The following is a 14,264-nucleotide window of genomic DNA, read 5'->3' on the forward strand; positions in this document are numbered from 1 at the left end:
TTGTAAACAGAGAAGTTAAAAACAGTAATTTATAGTGGTGGCTGTATATAAATTTATTAGATTTTATCCTGCCTTTATAAGTAACTCTAGCCAGCGAATATCTAATTCTCTTTCCTCTTCCTATGCCCACAACAACAACAACACAATCCTGTGAGGTGGATTGGGCTGGGAGTGGCTGGCCCAAAGTCACCCAGTTGCTTTTCATACTGAGGCAGGATTAGAACTCACAATCTCCTGGTTTCTAGGCCAGCACCTTAATCAGTACACCAAACTGGATATGATTGGGTATTGTTGCATATAATACTAAGAATCTTTCATTGATGCAAATACTGTACACTGTGGCTCAGAAAACTCCCATGTTTCTCTGTTTAAGGCAATGAGAGATATAGAATTCATTCATTATACCTTAGCTACTTCATCTTGACATTGGTCTTTGAAGTTCAAAAATGCTCATGCTAAAATAAATGACAGACTTTCCAGAGAATTTCATCGGTTCTTTTTTAATCTTGTCATTTCTTGTGTCAGATGTGTGGCCATTCAGAACTGCAATGAGGTATTCCATACTACTGTCACTACTAGAAGATAAAATTAATGCAAAAATTTCATATAGGGAATGCCATTTATCATTACCGATCAGTGAGTCTTAGACTGAGTAATTTTCTGTAAATAATTAAAACTTCTGGAATAGTGATTGTATAAAGTATTTCTCAAATGTAACCTTTCTCAACCCTGGCGTGCTGGCTGGGGAATTTTGGAAGTTGAAGCCCACATGCATTTTCGCACTGCCAAGGTTAAGAAACTCTGCTGTATAATGTTAGTTCTTGATAGAAGAAAAGAGATCTAGTCTTCATGCTATAAGTGTGAGCTTTTCTGAAATATTCGGTTGGCATCCATGGAGAATGTGGCAGCCTCAAACAGACCTTTACCAAAATTTGTACATAAAATAGACACGCAGCACTTACACAGTGTGCACGTTCCTTTCACAGTCCTTCACAAGCAATTTCACCCCGAGGTCTGCTTCATTGCTACCAACTGTAAAAACTGAGAATGCCTTCAGCCAATTCATTCTTCCAGCCGTTCAACAGCAGAGCCAGAAGAAAATCATTCAGTCTATAGCTACCCCACACCTTTCATTTGCATTTTCTTATCTTATGTTTATTTGTCTCTTTAGCTCTTAGTATTTCCTACTCTACCTGTGCTCTGCATAAATGTGTGTTGGCAGGGGAGCAGAGGTCGACCCCGAGGCCCCTTACTTGTGGGGTCCCACAGGGGTCGATCCTCTCGCCTCTCCTGTTCAACACATATATGAAGCTGCTGCGCGAGATCATCCGTGGTTTCGGGGTGGGATACCATCTGTACGCTGATGACACTCAGCTGTATATTTCCACCCCAAACCACCCCAACGAGGCCGTCGAAGTGATGTCCCGGTGTCTGGAAGCCGTACGGGTCTGGATGGGTGACAACAGGCTCAAGCTCAACCCCTCCAAGACAGAGTGGCTGTGGCTCCCGGCTTCCCGGTTCAACCAGCACATTCCATCGCTGGCCATCGGGGATGAGCAATTAGCCCCAGTGGAACGGGCGCGCAATTTGGGCGTCCTCCTAGATGCCCAGCTGGCTATGGAAGATCATGTGGCAGCCGTGGCGAGGGGGGCGTTCCACCAGGTTCGCCTGGTGCGCCAATTGCGACCCCTTTTGGACCGGGAGGCCTTGCGCACAGTCACTCACGCGCTGGTGACGTCTCGCCTGGACAACTGTAATGCTCTCTACATGGGGCTCCCCTTGAGGTGCACCCGGAGACTGCAGTTGGTCCAGAATGCAGCCGCGTGGGTAATTATGGGGAGATCAAGGTTCTCCCATATAACACCTCTCCTGCGCGAGCTGCACTGGCTTCCTGTGGCCTACCGGGTGCGCTTCAAGGTGTTAGTCACCATCTTCAAAGCGCTCCATGGCACAGGGCCTAGTTATCTGCGGGATCATGTCCTGCCCCATACATCCCTGCGACCCATTCGCTCACACAGAGAGGGACTCCTCCGGGTGCCGTCCTCCAGAGAGTGTCAGAGGGCGGTGCCCAGGAGTAGGGCCTTCTCTGTTGTGGGCCCTACCCTTTGGAATGACCTCCCCCCAGACATTAGGACAACAACTGACCTCCGCTCCTTCCGTATGAAACTGAAGACCCACCTGTTTTGACTAGCCGGCCTGGCATAAATCTGCAGCTTCTCCACCTCTTGGGCATTTTTTAACTGTTAATTTTAGTTTTTAAATTTTTACTGTTATTGGGGTTTTAACTTTTTCTAAGCACTGTAATTTATTTATTTATTTTTACCTCCTCTATATGATACTGTTTTGATTGTTGCTTTTGTACGTCGCCCCGAGTCCCTGTGGGGAGAGGGGGCGACTAACAAGTTCAAATAAATAAAAAATAAAATAATAATAAAAATGTAGCTTCACCACATAAAAATGATGTGATGGGCATGTATGCGTTTGTATCCACAGAACTATACTATGACTTCTTTTACCCAGGATGAGCAGCTTGTCCGCTGACAAAATGCATGCAATTCCCACCCATCCTTCCACACCTACTTTTTTTGCAATTCGTTGTTTAGATCTCTGTGTTAAATTTCAACAACAAATTGATAAGATGCAATTTCCTATCATTTTTTTCTGTAGAAAACAGCTGAAAACAAATATACTAAATTTTAGTTTAAATAATCCTTTCCCTGCAAAAACAAGCAACAAATAAACTAAAACAACTCTAAAAATCTCAACACCCCCTAAAACGGGGCCATCTCCCACCTAGCACAACCAGAGCAACCACATATACAGCATCTTTTTTCCTGTGGGGTTTTCATGTTGTTGCCTTTATCACATCCCCAGCCTATGATTGAAACAGGTTTACGTCTTCATATTAAGTGTCAGGGGATTATTTTCCCTCTTAATCCATCGCAGTCTAAGAGTAACTTCAAGGCATGTAGTATTAGTTAGGCTTTATCACCTTGGAGGCAAAATTAGCAGTCAGTTGAAAGAGAGAAGCTGGGGTAGTGTAGGGATCAATAAAGGGAATAGCAGTCTTCAGGTTAGGAAGTTTTCTGCTGGGAGACCCTTTGGGTCAGCAATAGGGGAAGGCCCTCTGTGGGTGTCACTGCATCCCCTCTCCAAAGTGCTACTCCCAGACACCCCAAAGTTGTCCTTAACTTCTCTATAGCCTCTGAAATTTACAGCCTAGTTTTGGGGAGAAGATTACTTAATGTGACACACAAGAATTATTTGCCATCTGAGTCAGTTGTTTTACTTGGCTTAATGGTAGGTCTACTTTTAGCCTAATCAAAATTCCAGTCATCTAACCAATATCCTAAACCTGGCAAGTATAGGATTTAACTTTGTTGCTTGTATCCATATGATTTATATTGATATTGATTGTTTCCTGATTGCTTATTTGTACCCTATGACTATCATTAAGTGTTGTACCTTATGATTCCTGACGAATGTGTCTTGTCTTTTTATGTACACTGAGAGCATATGCACCAAAGACAAATTCTTTGTGTGTCCAATCACACTTGGCCAATAAAGAATTCTATTCTATTATTCTATTGTATTGTATTGTGTTGTATTGTATTCTATTCTATTCTATTCTAAATGGATCTTCTCCTGGCACCCATCTTCTCATAATATTAGTCTGCAAGATTTTTTTTAAGATATAGCAGTATCTGGGAAAAGAAACCTACAGTTGGCCGATCATATGGTTTTCAAAGCCAGTGCCCATTTAAATTCACCCCAGCTTATCTCGGGATCACTCTGTTGAACATACAACTAAAGTAAAATACATCTTCTGTGAATTGTAATTTATCAGCAATTGAAAATGACATTATGAAGTCTCTCACCCACCTATTCAATTTCATCTTCTGAGACTAAAATAAATTGTCTTAACTGCTAGTTTCTTTCTTCAGAGAGTTCTTTTTTAAAAAAAGAACACTCTATTTTTATTAACTCTAAAAATGTTTTAAATCCATGTTTCCACTTTGGAGTCGTTTATATGCTGTTTAATCTTTTTATTTTAGCTTTTTTTTCTCTTTAAGGATTTGTCTGTGTAAATGCCCATTTTCTCTTTAAAAGGAACACTTTCTCTTCATCTTTCCATTTTGCACACTACTGGATAAAAGGAATCAATTAATGTCTAGCAGAAGCATGTTTAAGTACCTAGCCTGTTTTATTTGGTTTTTCAGAAGTGATTATCTAAGATAGGAAGTTTTGTCATTGGCTTGCATTGTTTATTTGTTAAAAACTTGAGGTGCTGAATGTATTTGAATATTGGCTACTTAACTGGCATATAAAATCCATAACCTCCTTCTGTGCCATTAGGATCCAATGTTTACGATTCAGTGTTGCATAGCCATCTCTGTTGCAGAGGTGGGCAGCCAATTTTTTTACTACAGGTTTGGGCACGTTCCCACATGCTCCTGCTCACACATGTGACGCTTTTGCGCATGCACAGAAGCGTCCAGGCAGGTGGGTGGAGCCTCCCGCCGCCGCTACTACCTGTTCGGCCAATCCGGGCCAAACTGGCAGCAACCCCCCTCTGCTCTGTTGCTTGTCAAGTTTAGCTCTCCCTGTTCATAGGTTTGGGATAACTTTTTCCCTAGGCCCACCTCTTCATCCTTCCATTTATTAACAATTTGCTTCTTCCTCTACTTCTTTTTTTCACTCTTTGCTTTATCTTCTCTTCAGCTTTCCAATTTATTTCCCAGTGTATTATTTTCATTTAACCCATTGAAATCACAACCCTGTTCTTGCTTTGCTTGCTTTCAGATTAAAAATACTTTCATATCTAGGCATTGTGTTATAGAGCCCTGGTCTCACATTCTACATAAATGGATCTTAGGTTTTAGATAATTAGAAGGTGCCTGAACTTTCTGTGCAAATCACAGTAACCCTATACTAGGCATTATTTGAAAAAAACACAACAGGTATATGTATTACCTAAAACACTGGTGCTGCATGTAAATCATGATTGCTCAGCTTATTTCTGAGATTCTTAAATGCAGGAATTGGGTATTCTAATTTCAAGAAAAGAAGGACTAGGGGTGACATGATAGCAGTGTTCCAATATTTAAGGGACTGCCACAAAGAAGAGGGGGTCAAGCTATTCTCCAAAGCACCTGAGGGCAGGATAAGAAACAATGGATGAAAACTAATCATGGAGAGAAGCAACTTAGAATAAGGAAAAATTTCCTGACAGTTAGAACAATTAATCAATGGAACTACTTGCCTCCAGAAGTTGTGGGTGCTCCAACACTGGAGGCTTTCAAGAAGAAATTGGACAGCCATTTGTCTGAAATGGTATAGGGCAGGGGTGTCCAAACTTGGCAACTTTAAGACTTGTGGACTTCAACTCCCAGAATTGAAGCAGAGCTGGCTGGGGAATTCTGGGAGTTGAAGTCCACAAGTCTTAAAGTTGCCAAGTTTGGACACCCCTGGTATAGGGTCTCCTGCTTAAGCAGGGAGTTGGACTAGAAGACCTCAAAGATCCCTTTCAACTCTGTTATTCTGTTATGCTTCACTCATGCTGTAAACATGTTTAACATAACATGGAACCATATCAATGAAGGATGAGAGCTGGGTGGACCTTCATTATCTGGAAACCTACCAGACGTTGGATCTTCAGCAGAGCAGTCTGAAACTTGCTTATTCTGAACTAATCCTATGCAGACTTACAAAGAAATAAGATAAATGAATGGGGGCAGTTGAAAGATGAATAGGCATGTGCTGTTAAACATATGTGATGATCAATTTTGCTCCCATTCATGAAAAATATGAAGGGTATATTCTACCAAGAGTCCACTTGGGACCATTTTGGCCAATGAACTCAGAGGACTGGGATCAGTGGCAAGTGTAGATTTAATAAAATAACCCTCAGTTCTAATCACAACTCATGTTAAGATAACAGAGCTCATCTGTTTTATGGACACCTTCTCCAGTGTGATGCTTTACAAATGTGTGAATTTTCTGGTCCTAAAATTTGTACTAGTAAGGCTTAGGACATGCTGCCTGGAAAGAGCACCAACTAAGAAAGCTCTGCATTGTAGATATTGTGTCAGGCTCCAAAAATCAAGAAAAATACATAGTGATTCTTCCAAACACATTTCTTTATTGTTCTACAACTACAGACAGAATCTTGCCAAAGTAAAGCAGACTACTTCCTGTATGAAGCAGGTACTCTGGGAACTATTAGGGAGGGGCTGCCTTCACTTTCTTTCTCTCACACAAAGTGTTAGATTGGGTATTGAGAAGGCAGAGACAGGCTTATAGCAACAACAGCTCTTTATTAACAGTAGAACAGTATGTACAATCCAGCAACTGCTTGGTCTGACAGCAGCCCTTTTATAGGGAGCTGTCAGACCTCTCAACCAATAGGATTCAATCTCTGTTGCCACCGGAACAGAGGACCTTGGTGGAAACCATGGTAGTTAGAATGAATGTCTAATACAAAGTATCAGAATTAACTTGTCTCTTAGTCTTCTGGAATTTATTTATTAAATTTATTTCCCACCCTACTTATTTCAAAGTGACCCTGGGCGGCTGACAACATTCAATGCACCCTCTTCCTCCTGGGAATCCAGGCCAATGTATTCCATCCTACATTGTAGGAGAAGAGAGGCATTAGTCTAGGCTACCAACAAATCAGAAGTCTGGTAGCATTTCTTGTGTTATTCAACAATGTTATTAAAAGGCAAAAATCATTTGTTAGTTAGAAAAAGTACTTCTGATGAAGTTTTGTACAATGCTTTGCAGTGGTGTTCTGCTGATTTCTATTCCATTTTCTCCCAGGCTGGAATGACAAACATTCTTTCTGCTAAGGGTTGCCATCCCTCAGAGGCTGTTTGTTAAAAAGTAGACAGGGAATTGAAGAACCAAGCAGTAACAAGAAGTAACAAAAAGCATTCCTTCTCTCTTGAGAATAAAATTCCTTAAAATCTGTTCCACTCTTATCACTGTTTTCAGTTATAAGACAAAAGCAAACATCTCAGTCTCTACTTATGCACCAAAACTTATTCCATTAATGTTTGTAGAACAGATTGTGGTGGGGAGATAAGCTGACTAAATTTGGTAGTATAACTTTTTAAATAGTTGTCCAGCTTTTCTTCAATGATTTAGCCTCTTATCTCCATCTCATTTTCCCTTACCAATATTTGTGGGTTCTTGACTTTTATCATCGTCTTCCTTTTTTCTTTTGCATAATCTCTTACTTTATTCTTTACATGTTTTAAAAATAAAATTATGAACAAAATGTTTTGTGGATTCCAAAGATACTAGAGAAAATACCCTAATTTACCAACAGTACTTACCTAACGCATACACCTTTCCATCCGGAAAATGCAGGCAGCAGGTTTCAGATGCTTCCAGACCTTTGTGAGAAGTTCTATATCTAAATATATTTTATTATTTATACGGTTTTCATCTTCCCTTAAAATATTGACAGAATCCATAATGGTCTGAGAATCAGTGTCTCCAAGTTAATCATATTAGCAAACTTCCTCAAACCCCAAAATAAGTCGACCTAATCCACATATCAAAAGATAAAGTCTGCAAACAGAGTTAATTAAATTAAGTCTCCCAGCAGAACTGTATGTTTACAAGAATACACACACACACCTCAATATACGTAGACACCTCCACACCCTGGACAAGCTCCCCCTATAAAATTTTGCCACTGTACCCCATTTCTCTGCAGCCTGCCCCTAAAAGCAAACTGCTTTGCTTTTAGGAATAAATATTTCTTCTTTCCTCACAGCTGTCTGGATCTCATTTTTTATTTATTCTTGTGCAATCCCGGCTCAAGTTGGAACCTCAAATTATTCTTCTGACACCAGTCAAAATTATTAATCTACTAGAGTAAGGGAAGTAGCCCTGACTGAAACAAAATCTGGCCATTAATTTCTTTGGCACAGACATTCTGCTGCTCAGTCCAGCGATAAGAAGGAAATGGAGAAAAGCAGCTAATCTTTAAACATAGAAAGTTTTCCTATCTGCTTCCAAGGAGAAGGATGAGATTTTATTAAAACCAAGAGCTGAATTATTACATAGTTATCTTTTTTATTAGGATGAGGCTGCAGCTAAGAAAGCTGTGCCATAACTCACTGTCAGAGTAAACACACGCTTGTGCATAAAACAAGCAAGGAATAAAAAAATAAACAAACAGCTGTGCGTCACTCCTATATCTTCCTCCTGTTTCTCGCATTTGACCCCCAAATGCAGTTAGCTAGAGATTTGCATTTCTCTTCTTCTTTCTAAATTAAAATAGTTATTTTTTTTATTCATGTCTCAATAAATAGGATCAGATAAATCCAAAACTAACTGGCCAGAATCTTGCTTTAGTTAAAAGCACACAAGTAGATTGTTGAGGATCGATTACAAAAAGAACTGGAATCAAGCCAGAAGTGTCCACAGGAAGATCTATGCTCTGCTTCACCTGGTGTACCAGTTGTACCAGTGGTGAATTTTTTTTTACTACTGGTTCTGTAGGCGTGGCTTGGTGGGCGTGGCGTGGTGCGTGTGGCAGGGGAAGGATACTGCAAAATCTCCATTCCCACCCAACTCTGGGGCCAGCCAGTTCTCCGAACTACTCAAAATTTCTGCTACCGGTTCTCCAGAACTTGTCAGAACCTGCTGGATTTCACCCTTGAATTGCACCCTTTCTAGATCAGGAAGCCCTAGGTGGTAAACTACCAGGACAACAGTTTGGAGTAATTTACACATGCCAATAGCTGGATTTGCACACTATTCCAGACAAAACTAAGCAAGTTATCTTCTCTAACCCATATTTGTTGAAAAGTTTATTTATTTAGTTAGTTAGTTAACTAGTTAGTTTGTCAAACATGTACGATATAACAGGTATAAGTATAAACATGTACATGATCACATGAAATGCAAATAAATGGGGACAGTAGGACAGGAGCTGTAGGCATGCACGCCCCCTTAAAGACCTCTTGGGAATGGGGTGAGGTCCACAGTAGAAAGTTTAAGGTTAAAGCTATGGGCTTTAGAGGAAGTAACAACAGAGTCAGGTAGAGCATTCCAGGCATTGACCACTCTATTGCTGAAGTCATCTTTTCTGCAATTGAGTTTGGAGCGGTTTACCTTGCGTTTGTTTGCCCGTCTATTATTGCGGTTGAAGTTCTGGGAGGCTGATGTTTCCTGGTTGGGTATTCTGTCATCTGCAGTTCCAGTGCATCTAGATAGCCCAAACTTGAGGAAATCTACACTAAATAATCATTCATGTATACCAATGGATTTTAGAGAACCATGTAGTGTACACACAAAATATAATTTTGTACATTACAATTGGATAATCGATTTTGAGCTACTAAAAGTGCTGATTAGGTAGAATAATCTAGTTCTTCTGGTATATTCCTATCCAAGAAAAATAAACATTCTTTAACTCATTTGACTTTTTTAAAACATTGGAATAAGTCAAAGAATGTCCTCTTCTCCATCAGTATGTGAAAGGTAATAATAGGATAGCCACTGACATTTATGAGGATAAAGAGGATCAGAATTGTTGCAGAGACCTCATACGTATTCTGTTTTGGAGTTTCAAATATTCAGACTGTTTCATAGACCACAAAGAATGCAAAAACTCAATTCTGCTGGAGAAAAGCTGACTTTTTTTTTTTTAAGAATTTGAAGGCACTTAGACTTTTATTCTTCTGATTAGTTCCAGGATTCATCTTGGAAATGCCTCAAGAATGTTGGAGATAGAAATTTTCTTTCTTATGTACCAGCACTTCTGAGAATAGGAATCTACCCAGATAAGGGATTAGTGAAGAGATCTGTTTACAGGAAATACATTATAAAAATATGCAAAACCTAACACCTAGTTAGCCATAGCCTATTCCAAAGTTACTCCAAGAATGTGTGTTCTTTGAATGTGTGCTTCGGAAGAAAGGCAGAAGAAAGAGATCTCAGATTAGCAAATTTAGACACAAGGAACAGAGGGAATGTTAGGTAAAGTGGGCGGGGGAGGGGGAGACACAGAGTAAATAGTTAATATTTTGTCTATATCTAATTATCATTTTGGGTCAGTAGATCAGGATTTGTACCTTAAATAGAGAGAGTAGGCATTCAGTACCAGATAAATATACAATTTCTCAATTGTTTTGATAGGGATGTGTCCAGAATGGCACCGTCTATGGAAATGAAATTGGAAAAAAAAAGTGGCATAAAATAAGAACCTCTTGTGGTTGTGTAATTTGTGCCAAACGAAATAGACACTTATTTTAAAAAGATAGGTCATGAATTCAGTGGTGGGATTCAGCCAGTTCGCACCTATTCAAGAGAACCGGTTGTTAACTTTCTAAGCAGTTCGGAGAACCGGTTATTGGAAGAAATCTCCTTTTGGGTTTTTTTCAACTTTACAGGGCTAATCCTGTAAGGAAGGCAGGAAGGAAGCATTCTGGTGTTTTTTCTAGCTGTCAGCGTTCCAAATACTATGCATGAAATCAATCAGAGACCAAGGCAGAATCATCCTTAAAGTTCCAATTTAATCATACAGGCATGCTGGCAACATACTGTGGAATTCCAACTCTGATTCTCTTCCTGGAATTCCACCCAGTTGAAAGTTCATGATCTATCCCCATACCCCATAATCCATCACATGTTCCAATCATCATCTTCCACGCTGGCGTCTACACCCCTCTGCTTCCGGTCAGGTGTCGAGGTGTGGAGACAAAAGATGACCTTGAGCTTCTAGAAAAGAATGACAACAATACATTCCACAATCCTACTCCTTTCTATTCCCCCCTCCCAACTACTACACTAATGAAACAGCATAAGAAATTAATAGAAAATGTGGCAGGCCAAAGATCCTAAAACGAACATGGCTAGGTCTGACACTAGCTTAATCTTTATTGCCCTGCTTACAGAAACTGCCTCTCCAGTTAACCCTCATTACATTGCTAAGGCGAAGTGCCCATCGACGTGAGCTGGCCATGCCCATTCAGTCACATGACCAACAAGCCTTGCCTACCCAGCTGCTCATTAGGGCAGAGAACTGGTTGTTAAATTATTTGAATCCCACCACTGCATGTATCCTGGATTTTATTAATCACCATCTAGGTACTTCCTGGGCTTCGAAGCAGAGATGCAGAATCTGGATCTCTTGTAGCCTTGTACAGGACTCATCCCCATGATTACTATCAGATTATAATTTTGAACAGTAGAAGAGGAAGACCCTTAAATATCCAGGAGGTAATCAAAGAATTCAGAATCAAATTTGTTTATTTTAATAAACCCGTAATCTTCCGGCCATCAGTTAAGTTTTCCCAGGATCAATGATTTGTTTAATACAAAGGAAATGTAATGTATTACGTCTAAATGAGGAAGGTTAACCTCAGTTTAAAATGCTACCTATCAAGAGTTGTAATTGTGATTTTAAAAAGCACAGTGTGCTTACTCTTGCCCTGTACTTGTCATTTTATGAATTATAATTGCTGTGATGCAAAACCTGGCAACATTATAGTGTATAAATGGGTTCCTGCCTGTCAAAAAAAACAAAAAACAACCAGCATAAAATTTCTCATTTTGACCTATATAACACAGGTTGACGAAGAATGATTGGCTGCTCTGGTCCTAGGGATGGTTTAAAAGCACACGCATGATGACTTCAGGTCTACCTGTGCTACAAGGACAAAAGTATGTTTTGCAGGGGGGGGGGGAATAAATCTAAAGGACTTTATTTTTTATTTCTCCTTTGTAATATAGGATACATGCAGGGGTGGCCTTCAACATTTTTGGCAAGAGGTTCTCTGCCCAGTTGTTAGGTGGGCGTGGCCGTTGTTGGCATGGCCATGTCAGCCACCTGCGCCATGGCAGGGGGGTGGAATTTTGCCCTCCTCGGGCTCTGGAGGCTTTCCTCGAGCCTCCGGAAGGGCAAGAAAGGCCTCCTCAGGCTCCGGAGGCCCTCTGAAGGCCTAAAACGGGCCCATTTCCAGCCTTCCTGAACTTCTGGTAGGCCCGTTTTTCACCCTCCCCTGAGGGGCCGCACCCTGCACTTACCTGCATCCAAACAGGCTGCGTGGAGACTCCTGGAGGGGCAGGGTGGGGTGGGTGGGGCCAGCCAGAAGTGGGATTTGGAGGTTCTCTAAACTACACAGAATCTTAGCTAGAGGTTCTGTTGAACCCCTGCAAACTCCCAGCAGCCCACCCCTGGATACATGGCTACTAGAGTCTAACCTGGTACCAGTATATGTAATGTCAGGAATATCAGAGCCTGTAGTCCAAGAGACGAGTTGCCTGAAACTAACGGAAGGCCATCAGGTCAAGAGAGACTGTTTCAGTTCTTTTCCTCTTCTTCCTCACCATTTCTGAACTCTTGCAGGGTCGTTCTGTTTCCGTAAAGGGGTCGGGGGGAAAATATGTTCATATTTCACAGGATGGGTTGAACTAGACATCTCAATCTGTCTTTCTACATACGGGTGAACCCTCCCTCCCTCCACGGCCTCCTGTGACGAAGCACCGAACCACAATTTCTAACAGTTGCAGACATTCCTCCTTGTAACTGAAGCAACAAATACTTTCCCAGCAGCTCCACAACAGCAGTCATTTAGGAGAGCTCCCGCAGCTGCAGTCGATTATCGGCAAGAACTTTAAATAACTCGTAGGTGGGGCTTTGGGATTACTCACGCCGACTTCCTAAAGTGGTGAAGGAGGCCTTTTGTTGAAGGCTTCTCCTCTTCAATGACATTTACAAATAGCTTTGGCCAAGCTTCTTTTCCCCAGCTATTGGCATCCTTGCAGTAGTTTTTTAAAAATGGCTTTCATTTCAACAAAATAAATGAGGCCTCTGCTTAGGGTTATCACCTTTCCCGCAGGGACGAACTCTGAACATTGTTTATGTGTTTTATGGCAGTGCTGTAAGGAATTCACTGGTGCCTGTAATGAACCTCTGTGATGCCACAAAAGACTTGTTTGCAGAAATTCACACAGCAGAAGAACTCAGTTCATCTGTGCAAGTCATCAACACAATCCTCATCAGCATCATACTTCAACCCATCTTTATGGTTTGCCTTGTAATCCAATCCCAAATGAATATGATTTCGGTTATTCAGAAACGTGGATTTGGAAATCTAGACTATAGAACATGTGAGCTTTCCCCAAACTCTTATATAATTGTCCTATGTGTCTGCAAAAGATTTTTTTTATAAAAAGAAGGGAGACAGTGGCATGCAAAAAGACCTATTTTGAAGCTCCTCTAGTCTCCCATCTTTCTGATCGGAAGGTGGAAGAGATACTTAATCCTAGAGTTGGTGTAATTCCTGTGATTGGATGGCACAAGCTGGTTTAAATTGAGATAAATAAGCTTAAAACAAAATGTTCTACTATTATAATAGATCAATGTTTTTCAAACATGGCAACTTTAAGATGCTGGCTGGAGAATTCTGGGAGTTCAAATCCACAATTCTTAATTTTGCCAAGTTTAAAAAATGTCATAGATTGATCTTTGGTCCACATACATACAACACGTTAGTTCTGTTAAAAGAATTTTCAGACCGATTCTGAGCCAACTTACCCAATGAAGAATGCAGAACAATTGCTCCATGTAGAGATAGAATTTTATTCTGGACAGCAAAACTGATGATCAGCAATTCAAAGTTGGCCAGAACTGGGAATGTTGAGAGGAGTAATATTTATACTAATAATGGGCTTTGATCATGAGGTGTGTAAATGTGTCAGTTGAAGTGTTTTACCCTGTAGACGTGTAAAGTCCAATGAGGAAATCTCTCTCTCTCCCTCTGTCTCTCTCTCTCATTCTGTGGGGTGCGTTGATCTTTTCTAGGTGTGGCATTTTATGAGGGGGGTCTGGCATCAAAGATTTGGGTGAGACATCTGGCATTGGAAGCAGTATTGTGATTAGGAGATTTCCCTATCTTGAGGGGACTTTGCTTCCTGATTGATTCATAGGTATTATCTGGCTTCCTGGGGAGACACGTATTGTCAATTTCAGCCTACATAGCATGAAAACCGGTCTTAACCGGTTTTTATAACTTTGTACAGGTAGTCCTCAATTTATAAACACAGCTGAGCTCAAACTTTCCCTTGCTAAGCCAAATAATTGTTAAGTGAGCTTCGCCCCATTTTATAAACTTTTTGCCACAGTGGTTATGTCGATCACTGCAGTTGTTAACTTAGTAATACGGTTGCTAAGTGAAACTGGCTTCCCCATTGACTTTGCTTGTCAGGAGGTCGCAAAAGGTGATCACATGACCCCCTGG

The sequence above is a fragment of the Natrix helvetica genome, assembly GCF_964273705.1.
Source record: "Natrix helvetica genome assembly, chromosome: 1".
In the NCBI taxonomy this organism is placed as follows: Eukaryota; Metazoa; Chordata; class Lepidosauria; order Squamata; family Natricidae; genus Natrix; species Natrix helvetica.